The sequence below is a fragment of the Heptranchias perlo genome, chromosome 18 (assembly GCF_035084215.1).
Source record: "Heptranchias perlo isolate sHepPer1 chromosome 18, sHepPer1.hap1, whole genome shotgun sequence".
NCBI classification, from domain to species: domain Eukaryota; kingdom Metazoa; phylum Chordata; class Chondrichthyes; order Hexanchiformes; family Hexanchidae; genus Heptranchias; species Heptranchias perlo.
Window position 1 is genome coordinate 5,395,715 of NC_090342.1, and position 22,713 is coordinate 5,418,427.

Below are 22,713 nucleotides of genomic sequence, written 5' to 3' on the forward strand. Positions count from 1 at the left end.
ATCAGTAGAGCTCAGGCCTCCTGCCAGACTGGACGAAACCTTAACAATACACATAATTAGGCTTGTTTCAGCCAGTTCCGTTCTGAGTACAGATTGAATAAGGCATCTTGACTGACATAAAAACTTTGGTTTCATTAAAAACTAAGATCTGCCTCAAAACATATGTATGACCACACACACACACACACACACACACACGAGTATGTGTGAGTATACACTTATACATACGGTAACTTCATGGAGTATATGTGTGAATATACATATATATATATATGGTCGCTTCATGGAGTACGTGTATGAGTATACAGGTGCTGTCTTTTGGAGGAGACGTTAAACCAAGGCTCCATCCGCCTGCCCTCTCAGGTGGATGTAAAAGATCCCACGACCACTATTTCGAAGACGAGCCGGGGAATTATCCACGGTGTCCTGGCCAATAATTATGCCTCAACCATCATCACTAAAACAGATTATCTGATCATTATCATATTGCTGTTTGTGGGATCTTGCTGTGCGCAAATTGGCTGCCGCGTTTCCTACATTACAACAGTGACGACATTTCTAAAGTGCTTCATTGGCTGTAAAGCAGTTTGGGACATCCTGAGGTCATGAAAGGTGCCATATAAATGCAATTTCTTTCTTTTTCTTTTCACTGCTGTTTGATGCAGGTCAGCCATGATCTAATTGAATGGCGGAACAGGCTCGAGGAGCTGAATGGCCCACTGCTATATTCCTATATTTGTAGGGAATAGTAGCCTAGTGGTTATGATGCTGGACTAATAACAGAGGTTCAATTCCCACCATAACAAGTTGTGAAATTCAATTCTCTATAAAAAGGAGGCTGAGAGGTGACCTAATAGAGGTCTTTAAAATTATGAAGGGGTTTGATAGGATAGACTTAGAGAAGATGTTTCCACTTGTGGGGGAATCCAAAACTAAAGGCCACAAGATAGTCGTTAGTAAATCCAATAAAGAATGCAGGAGAAAATTCTTTACCCAGAGAGTGGTTAGAATGAGGAACTTGTTACTATATACAGTAGTTGAAGCAAATAGCATAGATGCCTATTAGGGAAAGCTAGATAAACACACGAGGGAGAAAGGAATAGAAGGATATGGTTGACTCAATGCCTTCAGTATGAGTAGGGAGGAACAATAAATGTTGCCTTGTCAGCATCACTCACTCACACTGACGCTGAGCTCACACCCATCCTACTCTTTGCCCCAAGAGTACAAAGTTACCGAGTGACGATATAACTTTCTGCTTGCCATTATCTGTCATGGTCAAGCTCCTCTTGGCAGCAGGTACATATTTTACCTCAAAAATTAAAAATAAATCTCTCTCTCTCTTCCTCCCCACCAGATGCAAACTACTTTCCTCTTTTCTTTAATCCCTTTTATCCTCTTGCTCTTTCTATCTTCTACCTGCACCTTCTCATGCTCCTTTACGTCCGTCTATTAGAGATGGTCAGTCGGTTTCTGGATCAGTAGATTTTCGCAACCTGAAGCAGAGTTTGAAGCTGAAAGTCCATTTCTCGATTACCCGAGTCTCCGAAACTAATATTTGGATCATTAGATCCCAAAAGCACTCAGCTTTGGGCCTCTAAATACAAGATTGAAAATTGTAATGCTTATCTCTGTCGTTAAAGTACAATTTCTTTTACTACTCCTGTTCCTATAAGGATTTCTGATATATGACTCTGATTTCAGACACTAATATTTTGCCAGTACTGAGCATGGAACTGTTCAAAGTACAAATCTGCCACTGCCTCTGGCTACTGAGCATCTTACTGTTGATGCAAGACTGCCTCTGCCTGTTAGTGCAGTGGTGCCTGCTTTATGGGCTCATGCAGCTTTCTTGGTCTGTGCGATGTCATTCTCAGATCTTTCTGCTATGTTTGACAACCTCTAGTATATCTTCCGTAATTGTACAGGAGTCGGGAGTTGCCGTCAATATAATCAACAACAACAGCTTGCATTTATACAATGCCTTTAACATAGTAAAACGCCCCAAGGAGCTTCACAGGAGCGATTATCAAACAAAATTTGACACCGAACCATATAAGAAGGTATTAGGACAGATGACCAAAAGCTTGGTCAAAGAGGTAGGTTTTAAGGACTGTCTTAAAGGAGAAGAGAGAGTTGGAGAGATGGAGAGGTTTAAGGAGGGAATTCCAGAGCTTAGGGCCTGGGCAGCTGAAGGCACGGCCGCCAATAGTGGAGCGATTAAAATCGGAGATGCTCAAGAGGCCAGAATTGGATGATCGCTGAGATCTCGGCAGGTTGCAGGGCTGGAGGAGGTTACAGAGATAGGGAGGGGGCGAGGCCATGGAGGAATTTGAAAACAAGGATGAGAATTTTAAAAATTGAGGCATTCCCGGACCGGGAACCAATGTAGGTCAGCGAGCACAGGGGTGATGGGAGAACGGGACTTGGTGCGAGTTAGGATACGGGCAGCAGAGTTTTGGATGAGCTCAAGTTTATGGAGGGTGGAAGATGGGAGGCCTGCCTGGAGAGCATTGGAATAGCAACAGGGTCATCTTTAATATAATTAAATTCATCTTCTACTGATGGCGATCGTGAGTATAGTAGCGTAGTGGTTAAGTTACTGGACTAGTAATTCAGAGGCTGGGACCAATAATTCAGAAAATGTGAGTTCAAATCTCACCACAGTAGTTTGAGAATTTGAATTCAGTTTATAAAATCTGAAAATAAAAAGCTGATTACGGTAAAAGTGACCGTGAAGCTGTCGGATTGTCATAATAACCCAACTGGTTCACATATCCTTTAGGGAAGGAAACCTGCCGTCCTTACCCGGTTTGGGCCTATATGTGACTCCAGTCCCACACCAACATAGTTGACTCTTAACTGCCCTCTGAAATGGCCAAGCAAACCACTCAGTTGTATCAGATCTCTATAAGAATAACCACAGGGACTGCAGTGGTTCAAGAAGGCGGCGGCTCACCACCACCTTCTCAGGGCAGTTTGGATGGGCAATAAATGCTGGTCTTGCTAGTGATGTCCACATCTCAATGAAAACCCAAGATATATCAAATGAAGCACATGGAATGAGTTACAATGTCAGTTCAATTGTATTTTCTGGGAGAAAAAATATATTTGTGAGAATACTTGACTCAAAGAATATTATAGCATGGAAAAGACCATTCAGCCCATCAAGTTTATGTCACTGTTTTTCTCCACAGGACCCATAATCTAATAGCACTCTCCTGTTTGCTCCCCATATCTTTTAATATTTGTTTTTTTTCTCAAAGCAACTATCTAAAAGAATTTACTGTCCCTGCTTCAGACATTGGCCACGGTTGCCTACTCTGGTTGGACGTATTCCTGGAGGTTTCATCACATGACCTCCTGCCTCCAATTGCCCCGCCCCCCCCCACACTCCCGCCATTGGTCACCCGGCATGTCCATCCTCGTGGTGCACCGCCTTCCCACGGCCAATCAGAAAATGAATAGACTCTTCATTACCCGATTGGATGAGTCTTGACTGTCAGTCAAATAGTCTTTTCTCCCCATCTCCAATATTTTTATAATTAACAAACAGAAAAGTTCAAAGAAAACAAAAAACACTTTTTTTATTTCCCTATGATTTTTCTTCTGGGTATTGCTTGCAGCAGTGTTCAGGAGATTAATCTTCAATTCCGGGAGACTCCAGGACAATCCAGGACAATCCTGGAGGGTTGGTAACCCTATAATGGGGCAGAGCCTATAAATTCAACCTGCAGTTCAAGGCTTTCCTTCACCATTCTGTGGAAGTGTTGAAGGATAAGTTGATTTGGGAAGGCTGGCAAGTACGACTGTAGGATCAGCCCCCTGTAGTTTCTGCTATTGATGGAAAATGAGCATTCGTTCGTTCGTTATATTTTGAGACGCTTCCATCACTCTGTCATCAGGCTAACGTTACATCTGTTGAGGACGACGTTGATGGAGAGATCTAGAAGTACAATGACAGTCATCAGTTTCAGAGACGTCACTGTGGAGAAGATGTTAGTCTGTGATCCAGGGGAGTAGTGGTAAACCCATTAATAAGCGCAGGGAAGCTAAGGTATCATCCTTGATGCAGTGGGTCGCACCCTTGGCTGAGTCAGAAGGTTGTAGATCGAAGTCCTACTCCAGAAACTTGAGCACATAATCTAGGCGGACCCTCCCAGTGCGGTACTGAGAGAGCGCTGCACTGTCGGAGGTGCCGTCTTTCGGATCAGATATTAAGCCGAGGCCCCGTCTGCCCTCTCAGGTGGATGTAAAAGATCCCATGTCACTATTCTAAGAAGAGCAGGGGAGTTCTTCCCAGTGTCCTGGCCAATATTTATCCCTCAAATCAACATAATTGAGACAGATTATCTGGTCATTATGAGATTGCTGTTTGTGGGATCTTGCTGTGTGCAAAATGGCTGACGCATTTCCTACAGTGACTATACTTCAAAAAAGTACTTCATTGGTTGTTAAACGCTTTGGGACATCCTAAGGTTGTGAAAGGTTTTTCTTTTCTTTTCTTTTTTCTTTCTTATTGGAACCTGAGTTATCTAAGAAAGGATATTCTTGCCTTAGAGGCGGTGCAGTGAAGGTTCACTAGATTAATTCCTGGGATGAGAGGGTTGTCCTATGAGGAGTGATTGAGTAGAATGGGCCTATACTCTCTGGAGTTTAGAGGAAAGAGTGGTGATCTCATTGAAATGTATAAAATTCTGAGGGGGCTTGACAGGGTAGATGCTGAGAGGATGTTTCCCCTGGCTCGAGAGTCTAGAACTAGAGGGCATAGTCACAGGCCATTTTAGATGGAGATGAGGTGGAATTTCTTCACTCAGGAGGGTTCTGAATCTTTGGAACGCTCTAGCCCAGAGGGCTGTGGATGCTGAGTCGTTGAGTATATTCAAGGTTGAGATAGATAGATTTTTTGACTCTGGAGGCATCAAGGGATATGGGGATCGGGCGGGAAAGTGGAGATGAGGTTGAAGATCAGCCATGATCTGACTGAATGGTGGAGCAGGCTCGAGGGGCGGTATGGCCTAACCTGCTCCTATTTCTCATGTTTCTTATGAGTTTAGCCAGTCTTAACATTGTTCTCTGGGTTGGGCAGAAAGGGAAAACTGTTTTAGCGAGCTGCCTTCCTACACTGGTCATGCCTGTTTGCTTTGCGAACTCTGCTGCCCGTATCCTAACTTGTACCAAGTCCTGCTCACCCATGACTCCTGTGCTTGCTGACCTACATTGGCTCCTGGTCCAGCATCGCCTCAATTTTAAAATTCTCCTCCCACCCCTCTTCATTTAACCTCATCGGACCAGCACAGCCTTCTGCTCTGTTCTCCCTCATGTGTTTATCTAGCTTCCCCTTAAATGCATCAATGCTTATCCCCTAAGCCACTCCTTGAGGTAGTGAGCCACATTCTCACCACTCTCTGGGTAAAGAAGTTTCTCCTGAATTCCCTATTGGATTTATTAGTGACTATCTTATATTTATGACCCCTAGTTTTGGTCACCTCCCAAAGTGGAAACATTTCAGCCCCTATTGACTGTTCTGAGCTGTTTTCTTTCTGGAAACATATGGCAAGGCTAATTAAATCATAATTACAATATATTTTTTTCCTCTAACATTTTTTAATTGTGTGTTATTTTCAGAATTCAGCAGGAAGTAATAAAATGATGAGGCGTCCTTTCCGCTGCACAGTAATAATTTGCTCATGACAACAATTTTGCCTCAAACAGAATGAGCCAGCAGAGCATCAGTGAGATATTTTGTTAACAGTCACTTAGATTAGAACATGCTCTCCTAATGGTAAAGTGGACAAAAAAAGAGCACAGTCAAATTAAATCACACGCAGAAATCAGAATCGATTTCGCTGACGATGGTTTTTTTTTTCCCCTATGCCCTTCACTTCTTTAGTGAGATATAAAATAATGTGCCTCACTTTCAGTGTTCAAATTGAAAGCTTGGGTTTATTTCTGTGGAAATAATGCTTTATAGAATCATAGAATCTTACAGCACAGAAGGAGGCCATTCGGCCCATCATGCCTGTGCCGGCTCGCTGAAAAAGAGCTATCCAATCAGTCCCACTCCTCCGCTTTTCCCCAGGGCCCTGTAAATTTTTTCCCCCTTCAAGTATTTATCCAATTCCCTTTTGAAAGTTACTATTGAATCTGCTTCCACCGCCCTGTCAGGCAGTGCATTCCAGATCATAACAACTCGCTGCGTAAAAAACATTTCTCCTCATCGCACCTCTGGCTTTTTTGCCAATTACCTTAAATTTGTATCCTCTGGTTACTGACCCTCCTGCCAGTGGAAAGAGTTTCTCCTTATTTGCTCTATCAAAACCCTTCATGATTTTGAACATCTCTAATAAATCTCCCCTTAAAATTCTCTGCTCTCAGAACAACCCCAGCTTCCCCAGTCTCATCATATAATTGAAGTCCCTCATCCCTGGTACCATTCTAGTAAATCTCTTCTATACCTTCTCCAAGGTCCTGACATCCTTCCGAAAGTGCGGTTTTAGAAGGAATAAAATTCCTTATTTCCAAAAAAAAAATCAATACTGCTAAATTTAATGTATTCTGTACTTGTGGAGATATTCCAAAGGCCTGTTATAGCAGTTGCAGCTTAAGTGAACCTGTTATGGCTTCTGATGCTCACAGGCAAGCTCAAAGGTCTTTGTTTAGACTGAAAATGCCTTTCATATTAAAACGATACTTTTAAAATATTCTTTTCCAAGGCCCATGATAGTCTTTATATAAATAAATAAAAACATTAGTTATTAAAAATTAAAATCGTAGCAATTGCAGAAAAAAGGAGGACATTCAGCCCATCGCGCCAGCTGTGCTGGTGCTAGCTCTTCAACTGGAGCCGGCCACTGTAATTCCATTTCCCTGGCCTTTCCTGTATCCTTTTATAATCCTTACTACAGCATCATATTGTAATATCCCTGTCTTCAACTTCAAGGAAATGTTTTGTATCAGTTTCCTATTTCTAAGTGATGAAACTGTACTTTTATATTAATATAGACAAATAAAGAACAATAGTGTATGTTAATTAGTCTAAACTAATATTACAATCTATATTAGTATAGGTTAATATATTAGTGTGTATTAATATATTAGTCTATGTTAATACATTACACTATATTAAATATTACATTCTAAGTTAATATATACTATATTAATATATTACAGTCTATGTTAATATAACACTATATTGATATGTCAGCCTATGTTAATATACTACAGTCCTGTTAACACTAGCATGTTATATTTCTGTATGTTCTACTTGAAGTCACATGGAAAAGCTAACCAGGAGTGTTACACTTCATATCTCCATTAAAATAATAACATATAAATGAGCATTTTACTGTAACAACCTAATTACCGATCAGTTACTGTTGGATCGGCAGGCATTCAAAACAGGCGAGTGGAATCATTGGAAAAGGGTTCTGGCTGTTTTAAGAGCCGGTTTTCACAGTACAACACCACAAGGCCCCGAGACGTGGTGCAGATCATCAGGAGTTGTCCAGCCGCATCACAATTTGGTAAACAACACACCTTTCACATGCATCATGCAAAAACCCACTCATGGGCTGGATCTGAATTATACGTTCACAGGCAATTAAAAGGCAGCGTCTGCATCATTTCACAGAGACTCGGTGGTAATGGGATTAAGGTGACCGTAACAGCATTAAATCTGGGTAACTGGACAGTTCTGCCTTTTCCCTTCTGGTATGACTTAATTAAGGTTTCAGAAGCATGGCTCATATATTTCAGGCTCAAGTGGATCCTGGGTTTGAGACAGAATCTACAGTATGATAATGAAATATTTTGATACAGTCTGTAAAAATCATTGGAAAATACAATATTACAAGGGACAGTCCTTTTCTTTGCAGTGAATGTAATGATGTTATCCATTTATATTATAGCAGACAGACAAAACCTTTTCGCTGTGCCACGGTTGAATGTCAAAAATGGGACGTCAGCTTTTTAAGTTGAAATTGGACATAATTAATCGTCAACTGTAATTCAAAGGCAAGGATAGACTGTGGATAACCGTTTATATTGTAGGAATATCATTGCATGCGTTTATCTTTTAGATCTGTGCCTTTTCATTGGAATTGGATGAATACTTGAAGGGGAATAATTTGCTGGGCTATGGGGAAAAGGCGGGGGGAGTGGGACTAATAGGATAGGTCTTTCAAAGAGCCGACACAGGTATGATGGGCCGAATGGCCTCCTTCTGTGCTGTATGATTCTATGAAGCCATAAACAACTCACGGACAATTCACCTCCTACGCAGTACAAGCCCTTTCGCAACGATCTCACCTGCGAATGAATCATCGACTTTAATTTTTACGCTTTATTTTATTTTTGCTCAGTTTTCCAATGTTTATCTCCTCTATTCAAAATTGACGTGATGGGTGTGCAATTTCCTTGTTAACAAAAAGAAAAGGGTTCTGTCGAATGAGTCATGTAAGATCCAAACTACTGAAGTGTGCTTGCCTGCGATTTTAATTATTCAGAAGCATCTTTGTCCACTCTGGTCGCAATTAGCTTCCTTTGTCTCTCTCCATTTCCGAATTCAGCTGCTCTCTCTTAATTCAATAAGCGATGAAAGTCTCATTACTGGTTTGCTGTCCATCAGTTTCTTATTAATCCCTATTTTGAAACATCCCATGCAGGTACATAAAGGCTAGCCTTGTCAAACAGAAAGTTTGGGCAGGATCGTAGGAACAGGAGTAGGCCATTCAGCCCCTCGAGCCTGTTCCGCCATTCAATTAGATCATGGCCGATCTGTGAACACAGAATCAGCCCTATGATGGTATAGACCTGTCTCCGACCCCTGCCCCCATCTAACGAGATTCCAAATTGAGAGTCTAGCCTCACAAAATGACCCTGATAGTCTATGATTTCTTATTAACACATATTTTGAATGTAATTATTTTCCTAAGACTATGCGTGTTTTTATTCTGGGTTGCTGTGGATTGCATGGAGTTGCTGTGCCTCAGTGAGTAGCACTCTCACCTCTGAGTCAGAAGGTCATGGGTTTCAGTCCCACTCCAGAGAGTTGAGCACAAAATCTTGTCCGACACTCCCAGTGTAGTACTTAGGGAGTGCTGCACTGTCAGAGGTGCCGTCTTTCGAATGAGATGTTAAACATCTCGTGTCACTATTTCGAAGAACAGAAGGGGATTTCTCGCTGGTGTCCTGGCCAATATTTGTCACTCAATCAACATCACTAAAAAAAAAATGATCTGGTAATGTCTCTGATTGCTGTTTCTGGGATCTTGCTGTGCGCAAATTGGCTGCCTCCTTTCCTACATTACAACAGTGACTACACTTCAAAAAAGAGTACTTCATTGGCTGTAAAGCACATTGTGATGTCCGGAGGTGGTGTAAGGCATTATAGAAATGCAGGCTCTTTGTATCCCAAGCTATGATGTGGAGATGCCTGTGATGGACTGGGGTTGACAATTGTAAACAATTTTACAACACCAAGTTATAGTCCAGCAATTTTATTTTAAATTCACAAGCTTTCGGAGGCTACCTCCTACCTCCTTTCCACATCGTTCACCTGAGGAAGGAGGTAGCCTCCGAAAGCTTGTGAATTTAAAATAAAATTGCTGGACTATAACTTGGTGTTGTAAAATTGTTTACCATTGTCTATCCCAAGCTCGAACTCTTCAGCCGACTCTCTCAAGCCTGAGGAGACTGCTGTCACACTCACGCTGATCAGAGCAATTGGGAACTGGGAGCAATAAACGGGGATACAGTGGGGCCTCGCTTATCCAAACAGTTTGGGAAACCTTCTGTGAGCATTTCGGCCAACAAATCATGTACACCTTCCAATGCCGTACTAAATTCAATAATAATTTAGCAAGGAGGTTGACATATAGGCAGAAATTCCACAGTCCCGCTTTCTCAGTGAAGAACCACGCTCGCAGAGTGCGAGTCAGAGAATCCGGATTACAATGGGATCACGGAATCACCTCTATAGGATGACAATATAATTGTACACGCAATGCAAGCAATTAGGAAGAAAGCAATTGCACCATATTAAAATAGCAACTAATAAAAGCCAACGCAGAGAGAAGAGCACATAAACTAGAAGTAATTATCCTTTTATCTTTTAGCAATGAGGATCAATTTCTGTTTCTGTTTTAAAAAAATAATAAAACTAATCACTTGAACTTGAGGACAGAATCTATGATGTATTGCTGTTGATTTATTCCTTATTAATAAAACGTAACAATGCAGCGCCAGCTCAGTCAACTGAACATCTCTTAAAGATATCTTTATTAACCCTTTCTGTGCTGAAAATTTTGGAACCTAGCATCTAAAGGAATTATATTCTGCACAAACTGAGGGACAAACAAAACCAGTCAATTTCGGCTTATTAATCATATCATTTAACATATACTTTTTAAATAAAGCCACAGCAGCACTTAAATCATTTTAATGAGAATCAGAATTAACACGTGAAATGACAACACTTTGTCTAAACTGTGTGGATTTCACTCCCACTTTGAGTTTTACGGAGTATCATGTGATAAATTTCTCTCCCCATCTTCCATTTCACAACCGTGCAGCCATTCACGACAAAAACCTATAATCGTGTATGACTGAAATATATAATATCTGCTGGAGAGTCAAAGGATTTCCAGCTGAGATCTTCAGACTATGATCTGCCAACAACTAACAGAACCGTAATTCCGTCCAAAATAAATCGATGTCAGAACTGCCAAGTGCCAGATCTAGCATGAAGAGCATAGGAGAGGGATTGTTAATATACCATCCTATCTCGGTCTCAGCATTAAGAGCATATGAGTGGGATTGTTAATATACCATCCTATCTCGGTCTCAGCATTAAGAGCATATGAGTGGGATTGTTAATATACCATCCTATCTCGGTGTCAGCATTAAGAGCATAGGAGAGGGATTGATAATATACCATCCTATCTCGGTCTCAGCATTAAGAGCATATGAGTGGGATTGTTAATATACCATCCTATCTCGGTCTCAGCATTAAGAGCATATGAGTGGGATTGTTAATATACCATCCTATCTTGGTGTCAGCATTAAGAGCATAGGAGAGGGATTGTTAATATACCATCCTATCTCGGTCTCAGCATTAAGAGCATAGGAGAGGGATTGTTAATATACCATCCTATCTCGGTCTCAGCATTAAGAGCATATGAGTGGGATTGTTAATATACCATCCTATCTTGGTGTCAGCATTAAGAGCATATCAGAGGGATTGTTAATATAGCCTCCTATCTCGGTCTCATTAGCATTAAGAGCATATCAGAGGGATTATTAATATATCCTCCTATCTTGGTCTCAGCATTAAGGGCATATCAGAGGGATTGATAATATATCCTCCTATCTTAGTCTCATTAGCATTAAGGGCATATCAGAGGGATTGATAAGAAATCATCCTATCTTGGTCTCATTAGCATTAAGAACATATCAGAGGGATTGATAAGGTATCATCATTTCTTGGTTACCTTTGCCGACACGGTGGAAAGTTTCCCCCCCCCCCGATCTCTTCAATTTAATTACTATCTCGCTCAATTGGAAAGTCTGTCAACAGCCCTGGATAAAAGTCCTTACCTGGTTTCACAGAACAGACGGCGGGTTAGGTAGAGTAAGATGACACGGGCTTCCCTTGAGCATGTACAACAGCACAGCCGTTTACTGTTCCTTACGCACCGGGCATCTCGACAGAGGCTCAGGCTGTGACACTGGGACCCTTCCTGCACAGAGCTCAGGGGCTGAATGCCTTCTCCTCGCTTTCACAGCTCACATCTCAGCCGAGACAGCAAAAAAAAACTAAAGCGATTCAAGGGCATTCCCTAAGAAACAGTATGCTAATTCCACATCTCAATCTTGCTGCTGGTTAAACTGGGCCCAGATGTGCAGACACACATTATAAATACTGCATCCTCTTAAGCAATAAATCTGACGCCAGGATACATGCTAAATAACTGCACCGACTGTTAATTCTAATATAATGCTTGTGTGCCTTGCAGAGCCTCCTGTGAATTTTGTACGTTAAATAATCTCATCAATTCAGACTCAAATAAATTTTTGAGCAGATTTCAGTGGCTCGGGATGTATATGAATGAAATAATAACTTGGAGGGGAGGGGGGGAAAGAATTGAAATTTTTATCGACATTATGAAATTGTGATTCAGGAAAGTCATTAGTCGACAGCTGTAGAACCAGAATTATATGGGAGAGAGACGGAAATAATCAGGAGAAGATTGGGCAAATCAGCTCAAAAAGGGACTGATGTTTGCAGGCAGATTGTCACTCATGAATCACTGGGAACTTCTCTATAATGGAGCACAGGGCATGAAAATAGGAGGAGCAGCATGTGAGCAACTGTACTTCATAATACAGGCAGAGTCTCCTTTAAACAGACCCACTCAATCAACAATAAAGGAAGCCAACTCCTTAACTTTCAGTATCACTTGGTATTATCTTGTTTTAAGACCGAAAAAAAGGGGTAATTTGCTCCTTCTGCAAAGGCATGTAGGAAACACGGCCTAAAATTAGGCCCGTTTTCAGGCTCCAGAAGCTGGAGGCTCGCCCCTGAAATTAGTCCTCGGGCCTCAACTGCACTGTTTTTGGTGTCTACGAGGCAGCTTGACGGGTGACGAATTTGGGCCTGCTGCCTCGCTGGTAAGGTAAGCCCTGGGGGGAGATTGCAGGGCATTCCTGCTCCCCCTCCCCAACTCCCTGGCTCCACATGAAGGTGAGTTTAAAAAAAACAATGTACTTACCTTTTTTGGTGGTGGCCACATTAAGAAGCAATAAACCGAGCGGAGCCGACAAGTTTCAGGGAAAAGTCCCCAAACAAGGGTTGAGCCCCTCATTAACATACTCAAGGGGCCTAACACCAATTTAAGGCAGCCTCCTAGGATGATGGCAGAACTTCCTTCACCAATATGGCGACATCCCCTGCCTTCACCAATATGGCGACACCCCCTGCCTTCACCAATATGGTGACACCCCCTGCCTTCACCAATAAGGTGACACCCCCTGCCTTCACCAATATGGCGACACCCCCTGCCTTCACCAATATGGCGGCATCCCGTGCCTTTACCAATATGGTGGCACCCCTGCCTTTACCAATATGGCGGCACCCCTGTCTTCCCTCTGAAAATCTGGGCGCCTGGAGGACCGAGTTCTACCCCCCTACTCTAGGTGTTATTTCGGTTCCTAACAGTCAGCGGCATTGTGTAAAATACAGTACCTTTTAAATTATAGTTTGTGTACGATATTTGTTTAAGTAAACCTTTTAGGGCACCAGATATTGGCATTGCACATCGAATCAAACGCCTCTGCGTTGGCAACGATTTCTTAAAGCCTGATGCGTACGCTGAATATTGATGTTTATTTATGGTGGATTGTTTCTGTGCCCGCTAATTCTAACTCCCTTAGGTTTGCCAACTCTCGTTGGACATATTCCTGGAGGTTTCATCACATAAATATTGGCCAGGACACCAGAGAGAACTCCCCTGCTCTTCTTCGAAATAGTTCATTGGGATATTTTATGTCCCCCTGAGAGGACAGACGGGGCCTCGGTTTTACGTCTCATCCAAAAGACGGCACCTCTGACAGTGCAGCACTTCCTCAATACTGGCACTGGATTATTTGCTCAAGTCTGTGGGAGTGGGATACAAATTAAAGCATTTCTACATTTTTGGAAGGGAGGAAATTATGTTACTGAAGGACATGTTCACTCTATTTATTATTCAGTCTCTTCTGCAGCTGAACAGTAGATGTGAAAACTGCACTTGTTTAAATTGTGATAAAATTGCAAGTCACATATTTATAAATCCTGAGACTGCTCCAAGGGAAGGGAGAAGGTCATTAGAACTGTCAATTAGTTCTCAGTGACAAAATAGGAATTTAAAAGCTACTTTTATGCCTTGCTAGTTTTGATTTTTCTGCTTTCATCATTACATTAAAACATTACCTGAAGTTGGCAAGATAAGAGCGATAATACAGCCAGCTGTTTTATATTTGTCTAGAGAGTTGCAACTAAATGGTTTGAAGTTTGTAGATGCATAGATTCTGCGCAATCAAAAAAGTAAACCATATGGTCGGGTAAAAATTATCGCTGTAATCAGTCATGGTGGAACACCTTTAGAGTTTCATTAGGGATCTGTTTATTTTCCAACTGGAGGGGGTTGATGCTTTTCCAGCTTCCGTTTGCATCTTGATTTGTCCTTTGCCCTTTCACATGTATATCATTGAGTTACATCAAAACTACAGCACAGAAACAGGCCATTCGGCCCAACTGGTCTATGCCGGCATTGATGCTCCACATGAGGCTCTTCCCTCCCTACTTCATCTAACCCTAACAGCATATCCTTTTATTCCTTTCTCCCTCATGTGCTTATCTAGCTTCCCCTTAAATGCATCTATGTTATTTGTCTCAACTACTCCTTGTGGTAGCAAGTTCCACATTCTCACCACTCTTTGGGTAAAGAAGTTTCTCCTGAATTTCTTATTGGATTTATTAGCAACTATTTTATATTTATGACCTCTAGTTCTGGTCTCCCCCACAAGTGAAAACATTTTCTCCACATCTACCCTATCAAACCCTTTCATAATCTTAAAGACCTCTATCAGGTCACTCCTCAGCCTTCTCTTTTCCAGAGAAAAGAGCCCCAGCCTGTTCAGCATTTCCTGATAATTACATCCTCTCAGTTCTGGTATCATCCTTGTGAATCTTTTTTGCACCCTCTCCAATGCTTCTATATCCTTTTTATAATATGGAGTCCGGAAGTGTTCTCAGTACTCCAAGTGTGGTCTAACCAAGGTTCTATACAAGTTTAACATAACTTCTCTGCTTTTCAATTCTATCCCTCTAGAAATGAAACCTAGTGCTTGGTTTGCCTTTTTTTTATGACATTATTAACCTGCTTCGCTACTTTTAGTGATTTGTGTATTTATACCCCTAGATCCCTTTGCTCCTCTATCTCTATCTCCTACCAAAATGCAACACCTCAACTTACCTATATTGAAATTCACTTGCCATTTACACGCCCATTCTGTAAATTTATTAATGTCTTCTTGCATTTTGACGCTTTCTTCCTTTGTATTAACTACACCTCCCAATTTGTGGAGATGCCGGTGATGGACTGGGGTTGACAATTGTAAACAATTTTACATCAAGTTACCTCCCAATTTGGTGTCGTCTGGAATTTTTGAAATTATATTTCTGACTCCCGAATCCAAATCGTTAATGTAAATTGTGAACAACACTGGCCCCAGAAGTATGCTCCATCCTTCTGCTGCTCACACCTCAGCGCTTGAACAATTTGGAGATGTCGACAGCAATAAGTATGAAAAATTGCAGCACACCATCAGCCTTCTACTTCAGCCTTAAACGCTGATTTGTAAAGTATCAAAGGGAGACGTCTGCGAGTGGCTCAAAAAAATCTAACTTAAGCCCCTCATGAGGCTGGTATTTTTCTCTCGTCTGAAAAAAAAAACAATTCATCTTCTGAATCGGAAAGTGCTGTGGACATTCACTGAAGTTGGCATATTAATTTACATGACATTTTCTACAGTATAGGGAAACACATGAAAGAATCTAAATGATCAATGCACTCCCTTCTCTTACAAGAATACTTGGGTTGCTTTGATTTTGGATGGCATCAGCTTTGTTTCCAGCCAAGAGGTGACATTCGGAGTCTCTAAGATATGACTACTGCCCTTAGTGTTCTTTTTCATATCAGCAAGTGTCCCAAAATATGTTGAAATTCAAGGTCCATTTTACAAACCATTATGTCCAGAATCATCTATATTGCATACTTTGTTTGAACGTGATCAAAATTGGGTTTCAATCCACAATAGTGATGATTATTTACTTAAGTCTTTTCCATTTTTCTGGTCTCTTCAGATCATTCATTACTATTCGTCTGACTGTGGGATTGGAGGTTGTCTAAAGATGGACTTTGTTACCTCCTATCATTGCTGGTCCAGCACCAGGTACAATACAAGTTGGGGGTTCCACCAGGAGTCAAGTTTCCTAACCCCACGTAGTGCTCCCCCCTTCCATTGGGGATGCCCCAAGGGACCTTGCAGCCCTTGGTACCAGTCCGGGCAGAGAGTATTGGTGGGATATTTAGCCATGCTGGTTATCCCAATGAGCCTGATCCTCACTCAAACTCCATACACATGCACTTCCAGCAAGGCTAAGCCAATGGAAGTGGGAACATGTGCTGACTTTAACCCTTCCTTAACCAAGGGACCCTGTGGTCACTGGTGCTACCTCTCTCAGCACTGGCCTGACTGAGATCAGCTATTTTCTTTTTACTTCTCCTCAGGATGTGGATGACGTTGAGAAGGCTACAATTATTGTCCATTCTTATTTGGCCAAAGATGTGGTGATGGGTCTTTGAATAGCGATTGCTTGAACAACCAAGTGATTTGCTGGACCACCCCAGAGGGTGTGAAGAGTCAACCACGTTGAACCTCATTTATAAAGACTGGTCTGTAAGGGAATCACTAGTCCAAAACTTACGTCTTCTTCTCTATTTGGCAATCAATTACCTAACCTGGCTGGGAACTGATCAAACTCGTCTAATTCATTTAAACAGATCTGAGTGTCATACAACCCAAGAGCCAAGCTCACAACCTTTTGGTGAGAAAAAAGAAAAGAAAGACTTGCATTTATATAGCACCGTTCACAACCTCAGGAAGTCCCAAAGCACTTTACAGCCAATGAAGTACTTTTGAAGTGTAGTCACTGTTGTAATGTAGGAAACGTGGCAGCCAATTTGCGCACAGCAAGATCCCACAAACAGCAATGTGATAAATGACCAGATCATCTGTTTTTTTTAGTGATGTTGGTTGTGGGATAAATATTGGCCGGGACACTGAGGAGAACTCCCCTGTTCTTCTTCAAAATAGTGCCATACTGCCTACCCGAGGGGGTAAGTTGGGCTTCAGTTTAATGTCTTATCCAAAAGACAGCACCTAGGGTGACACTCCCTCAGTACTGCACTGGAGTATCACCCGAGATTTTGAACTCTGGAGCAGGATTTGAACCCACAACCTTCTGACTCAGAGTTAAAAGTGCTACCCACTGAGTCACAGCTGACAAGACAATGATCCAACCACTAAATTTCAAACAACAATAATATTTGAAGCCTCTGCTTTCACTACCATGATGTCCATGCATGGACCTTTTAGAGAACCGTAGATCCTTACAGCACAGAAGGAGGCCATTCTGCCTATCATGACTGTGCCAGCTCTTTGCTAGAACAATCCAAAACTAATCCCAGTGGCCTGCTCTTTCTCCCCATAGCTCTGTATCTTCCTCTGCTTCAAATGTTTATCTACTCTTCCCTTAAAGGATGATGTCTGCCTCAACAATTCATATTAATAAACACGGATCGGGCATGATCGAATTTCTAGGCTGACGGATTTTGTTCCAATTTCTGTTTCTTTTCCTTTCCAGAGAGTTATTTTTCCACTGAGCATGTCACCAACTATTTTAAAACTGTTTTCTGACGTTATAAATTGAAGGTGCTAATTAAACAGCTTCCTCTCCCACAATAGGAAGACCTCTGGAGATGTTCTTTAAAACCCGCCATCATCTGATACTCGCCCACTAAAGCTCACTATTTCTCCCTTATTCACGCTGAAGAAACAAAGTTAGCCATTCGGTGGAATTTTTCTGCACCCGAATCTCTCTGATACTCTCACATTTCGCGACCTTTTTGCGTGAAGCACCTGCAATCACAACTGCATGGTTTTCAATGGGTAAGTCTTACGAATGCACTCTCCTGACATGAGTCTCACCCTTTGGGAGCACGCAAGCAGGAAATCGCAGGCGTGCTCCCCACAGATGACGGTCCAGTAATATAGATTTCCTGATATGTTCTCCCGGTCAGGGAGGGTCAGTACCAGCAGTGTGCGTTTGTAGAATTTACCTTCTAGTTACTGTTACCAGATCTTTCCTGTAACCTTAAATTAATAAGAGACAGCAACCAATATTATTCAGTCTACTCCTGATAATTCAACATCATTAAAAAAATTCAACTTAGCCAATAATTTGAATTAAGCAATGTAAATAACAGCAAAGGGGAATATTAGTGGCATAAAAACTTTGAATTATCAGATCATTAAATTAAACAATTTTGAATTAAGGGATGACTGAGTTAGGAATAAATAAAACAGTGGGAAATGGCTGAAAATCTCGATGATTTATTAAAAGTCTAACATCCATGTGAACATCCTGTCAACTTCAACTACTGTGAATTTCTACATCCTCATTTTTGGTGGAAACTTTCTATGTAAACTTGTCATGCTGTAAGTACTCCCTCTCACCAGAGGAGGCGCTGCAGTGCTTGTTGGGGAGTTATAAGTACAGTGTGATAACTTTAGATAGGCAGTTCCCATTATAAATGTGGACATCGGAATTTACAATGGAAATGTAAAAATAAGCATAGAATGTATGACTTTAAAATGAGGCCTGAATTGCACCTGCTCACCTGGTCCAATATCCCCCCATCCTCTAAATATTACAAAATATGGGGAAACTTTTAGAAACAATAATCCGGGACAAAATCATCAGTCACTTGGACAAGTGTGGATTAATTAAGGAAAGCCAGCACGGATTTGTTAAAGGCAAATCGTGTTTGACCAACTTGATTGAGTTTTTTGATGAGGTAGCAGAGAGGGTCGATGAGGGCATTGCAGTTGATGTGGTGTATATGGACTTCCAAAAGGCGTTTGGAAAAGTGTCGCATAATAGGTTTGTCAACAAAGTTGAAGCCCATGGAATAAAAGGGGCAGTAGCAGCATGGATACAAAATTGACTAAGTAATAGGAAACAGAGAGTAGTGGTGAACGGTTGTTTTTCGGACTGGAGGGAGGTGTACAGTGGTGTTCCCCAGGGGTCGGTGCTGGGACCATTGCTTTTTTTGATATATATTAATGACTTGGACTTGGTTGTACAGGGCACAATTTCAAAATTTGCAGATGACCCAAAACTTGGAAGGGTAGTGAACAGTGAGGAGGATAGTGATGGACTTCAAGAGGATATAGACAGGCTGGTGGAATGGGCGGACACATGGCAGATGCAGATGAAATTCAATGCAGAAAAGTGTGAAGTGATACATTTCAGTAGGAAGAACGAGGAGAGGCAATATAAATTGAAGGGTACAATTCTAAAAGGGATACAGGAACAGAGAGATCTGGGGGTATATGTGCACAAATCGTTAAAGGTGGCAGGGCAAGTTGAGAAGGTGGTTAAGAAAGCATACGGGATCCTGGGCTTTATAAATAAAGGCATAAGGTACAAAAGCAAGGAGGTTATGATGAACCTTTATAAAACACTGGTTCGTCCACAACTGGAGTATTGTGTCCAGTTCTGGGCACCGCACTTTAGGAAAGATGTGAAGGCCTTAGAGAGGGTGCAGAAGAGATTTACTAGAATGATTTCAGGGATGAGGGACTTCAGTTACGTGGATAGACTGGAGAAGCTGGGGTTGTTCTTCTTGGAACAGAAAAGGTTGCGAGGAGATTTGATAGAGGTGTTCAAAATCATGAAGGGTCTGGACAGAGTAGATAGAGAGAAACAGTTCCCATTGGTGCAGGGGTCAAGAACCAGAGGACATAGATTTAAGGTGATTGGCAAAAGAACCAAAGGCGACATGAGGATAAACTTTTTTACACAGCGAGTGGTTAGGATCTGGAATGCACTGCCCGAGGGGGTGGTGGAGGCAGATTCAATTGTGGTTTTCAAAAGGAAATTGGATAAGTACTTGAAGGAAGAAAATTTGCAGGGCTACGGCGATAAGGGGGGCAGGGGATTAGTGGGACCAGCTGGATTGCCCTTACAGAGAGCCGGCACGGTCCCGACGGGCTGAATGGCCTCCTTCCGTGCTGTAAGCATTCTATGATTTTATGATTCTAAAAAAGATGTAGAGGCACTGGAGACGATGCAAAAAAGATTTACAAGTATGCAATGAAGTGAGATGAAGTGCAGTGGAAGGAGGCTCATGTGGAGCATAAACACCGGCATGGACCAGTTGGGCTGAATGGCCTTTATTTGTGCTGTAAATTGTATGTGATTCTATGTAAATCTGCTTTAACTGAAGACTACACTTGGTCTCCACTCTTCAGGTGCCCTGCCATGGGGGATAGCCTAGTTTTAAAATATTTTTGATGCTTTTTTTATTTTTAAAACTGCCCCAAAACATGCCAACTTTGTTCAGTTCAAATGCTAATCACTGCCTGGAAAGCAAAACTTCACCCAAAAAAATGCAATCATGGAAGGCTGAACAATTTATTGATTTTCCCCTTCAATGACTGAACAGTAATTATGATGGGATGTCTAACAAAGATTCATGTTGCATTAATGCACAATTATCTGTGTTATGTATGTTAATTATTGCCCTCTCAGAACAATAAAGTTTTTAATTTACTCTCCGGCCACTGTGACAAATCAAATCTGAAGTTGGTTTCTCTCTTGTTGAACTGCTGGCTGTTTCAATTGATTCACTTATAGTGGTGATCTCCTCTGTCTTTTGGATGCCTCACGCCAGGCACCCCTTTTGAACTAGATACCCCTGCCCAGGCCTCTGCTAATCCTTCCCTCTAATGTGCTAAAGGGGTTAAATTATGAGGACAGGTTGCATAGACTAGGCTTTTATTCCCATGAGCAAAGAAGATTAAGGGGTGATCTAATTGAGGGGTTTAAGGTGATTAAAGGAGTTGATAGTTGCTCACAATTTACCCTATTTCCTCTGTTGGGAGAGTCCGGAACAAGGGGGACATAACCTTAAAATTAGAGCCAGGCCGTTCAGGGGTGATGTCAGGAAGCACTTCTTCACACAAAGGGGAGTGGAAATCTGGAACTCTCTCCCCCAAAAAGCTGTTGAGGCTGGGGGTCAATTGAAAATTCCAAAACTGAGATTGATGGATCAGGTAAGGGTATTAGGGGTTACGGAACCAAGGCGGGTAAATGGAGTTAAGATACAGATCAGCCATGATCTAATTGAATGGTGAAACAGGCTCGAGGGGTTGAATGGCCTCCTCCTGTTCCTATCATTGTATCACGTGACTACCAGGATGGTAGAAGGCGAACTAGATGAATCTTGATTGGGGGCTAACTGGGCAGTGGGGTAAAACAGGCAATAGCAAACGGGCAGCCCGATTTACACTATCACCCGCTTTGCACTACTGCCCAAGGCGAATTTCACCCCCATTAACGACTTTACACAATTAAATTATCAAATATGAATCAATATGCATGGAGCAGGTGCAATGGATAAAGATTTTGTACAAAATTACAAAAGTGTCAGAGGAATACAAGAACAGAAGTAGGCCATTCAGCCCCTCATTCAATTGGGTCATGGCTGATCTGGACCTCAACTCCATTTACTCCCCTTTGATTCATATCCCTCGATACCCTTACCCAACAAAAATCGAATGATCTCAATCTTGAAATTTTCAATTGACCCCCAGCATCCACCGCCTTTTGGGGGAAAGATCTCTGTGTTTGTGCGAAAAAGTGATTTCACTCCTAAACGGCCAAGCTCTAATTTTAAAATGATGCCCTCTTGTTCTAGATTCCCCCAATGAAGAAAATAATTTATCTGCATCTACCCTATCATTGAATCATACAGCACAGGAGGAGGTCATTCAGCCCATCGTGCCTGTGCCAGCTCTTTGAGAGAGCTATCCAATTAGTCTCACTCCCCTTCCCCATAGCCCCTGAAAACTTCTTGTTTATTGAATCCCTTAATCATTGTCTTCCAAACTGAAAGGGAACTGCAATGTCAAGTTTACGTGACCCCTGTCCTCGTAATTTAACCCATTTAATCCCCGGGTATCATTTTGGCGAATCTGCAAGGAAAGCACTGTGTGTTCACTCCACGGAGTGCCGTGCCGTACGGTGAACTGCCGTGTCGTCAGGACTGATTGTACAAGCCATCGGGGCGGCAAAAACAGGCCAGATACCGGGATGCGCAAGAGGGCAAAGGGCAGCCAGGGGCCATGACCTCTTCTGAGCATGGCAGGAGGAGCTTATTGGGAGTGAACGTCAGCACATTAGCCCGGATAATTATAATGTTGTGACTGACGGTGCGGTTGCTGGCTCCGTCCCTGCGTATTTTGCAAAAGTTCTGTGCATCAGCATCCACCATTAATCTTGTTAACAGTCAACGCCACGGATCATTTCCAGAAGGATGGTCCTCCAACCACCTGATTTATGGGAACAGAAACAAATCTGTGGTGTGAGGAGAGTTAGATTTGCCTGCTGCAGGTTTATTTGCGAATAAACATAAATTCTGGGCCGAAGTGGGGACTTCTCTGTCCCTTACTAAAAAAAAAAGTAGCAGGAAAGAACTTGCATTTATATAGCGCCTTTCACAACATCCCAAAGCACTTTACAGCCAATAAAGTACTTTTTAAGTTTGGTCACTGTTTTAATGTAGGAAACGCGGCAGCCAATTTGCGCACAGTAAGGTCCCACAAACAGCAATGTGACAATGACCAGATAATCTGTGTTTTAGTGATGTTGGTTAAATATCGGCCAGGACACCGGGGAGAACTCCCCTGATCTTCTTTGAAATAGTGTCCATGGGATCTTTTACGTCTACCTGAAAGGGGAAACGGGGCCTTGGTTTAACGTCTCATCCAAAAGACGGCACCTCCGACAGCGCGGCACTCCCTCAGTACTGGCACTGGGAG

The 22,713-nt window shown here is 42.1% G+C and overlaps 1 protein-coding gene across 3 annotated transcripts in view; it reads right to left on the minus strand.

Moving 5' to 3' along the window:
- The window catches only part of syt1a (synaptotagmin Ia), a 345,191-nt gene that overhangs the window by 134,202 nt on the left and 188,276 nt on the right, over positions 1-22,713 (minus strand). The window contains exon 1 of one of the 3 annotated variants that reach the window (XM_067999280.1): positions 11,599-11,832. The exons of the other annotated variants lie outside the window; for them this stretch is intronic. The gene's annotated coding sequence lies outside the window, so the exon portion shown is untranslated. Of the gene's footprint in view, positions 1-11,598; positions 11,833-22,713 lie in introns of those variants that run through there. 3 annotated transcript variants of the gene reach the window in all.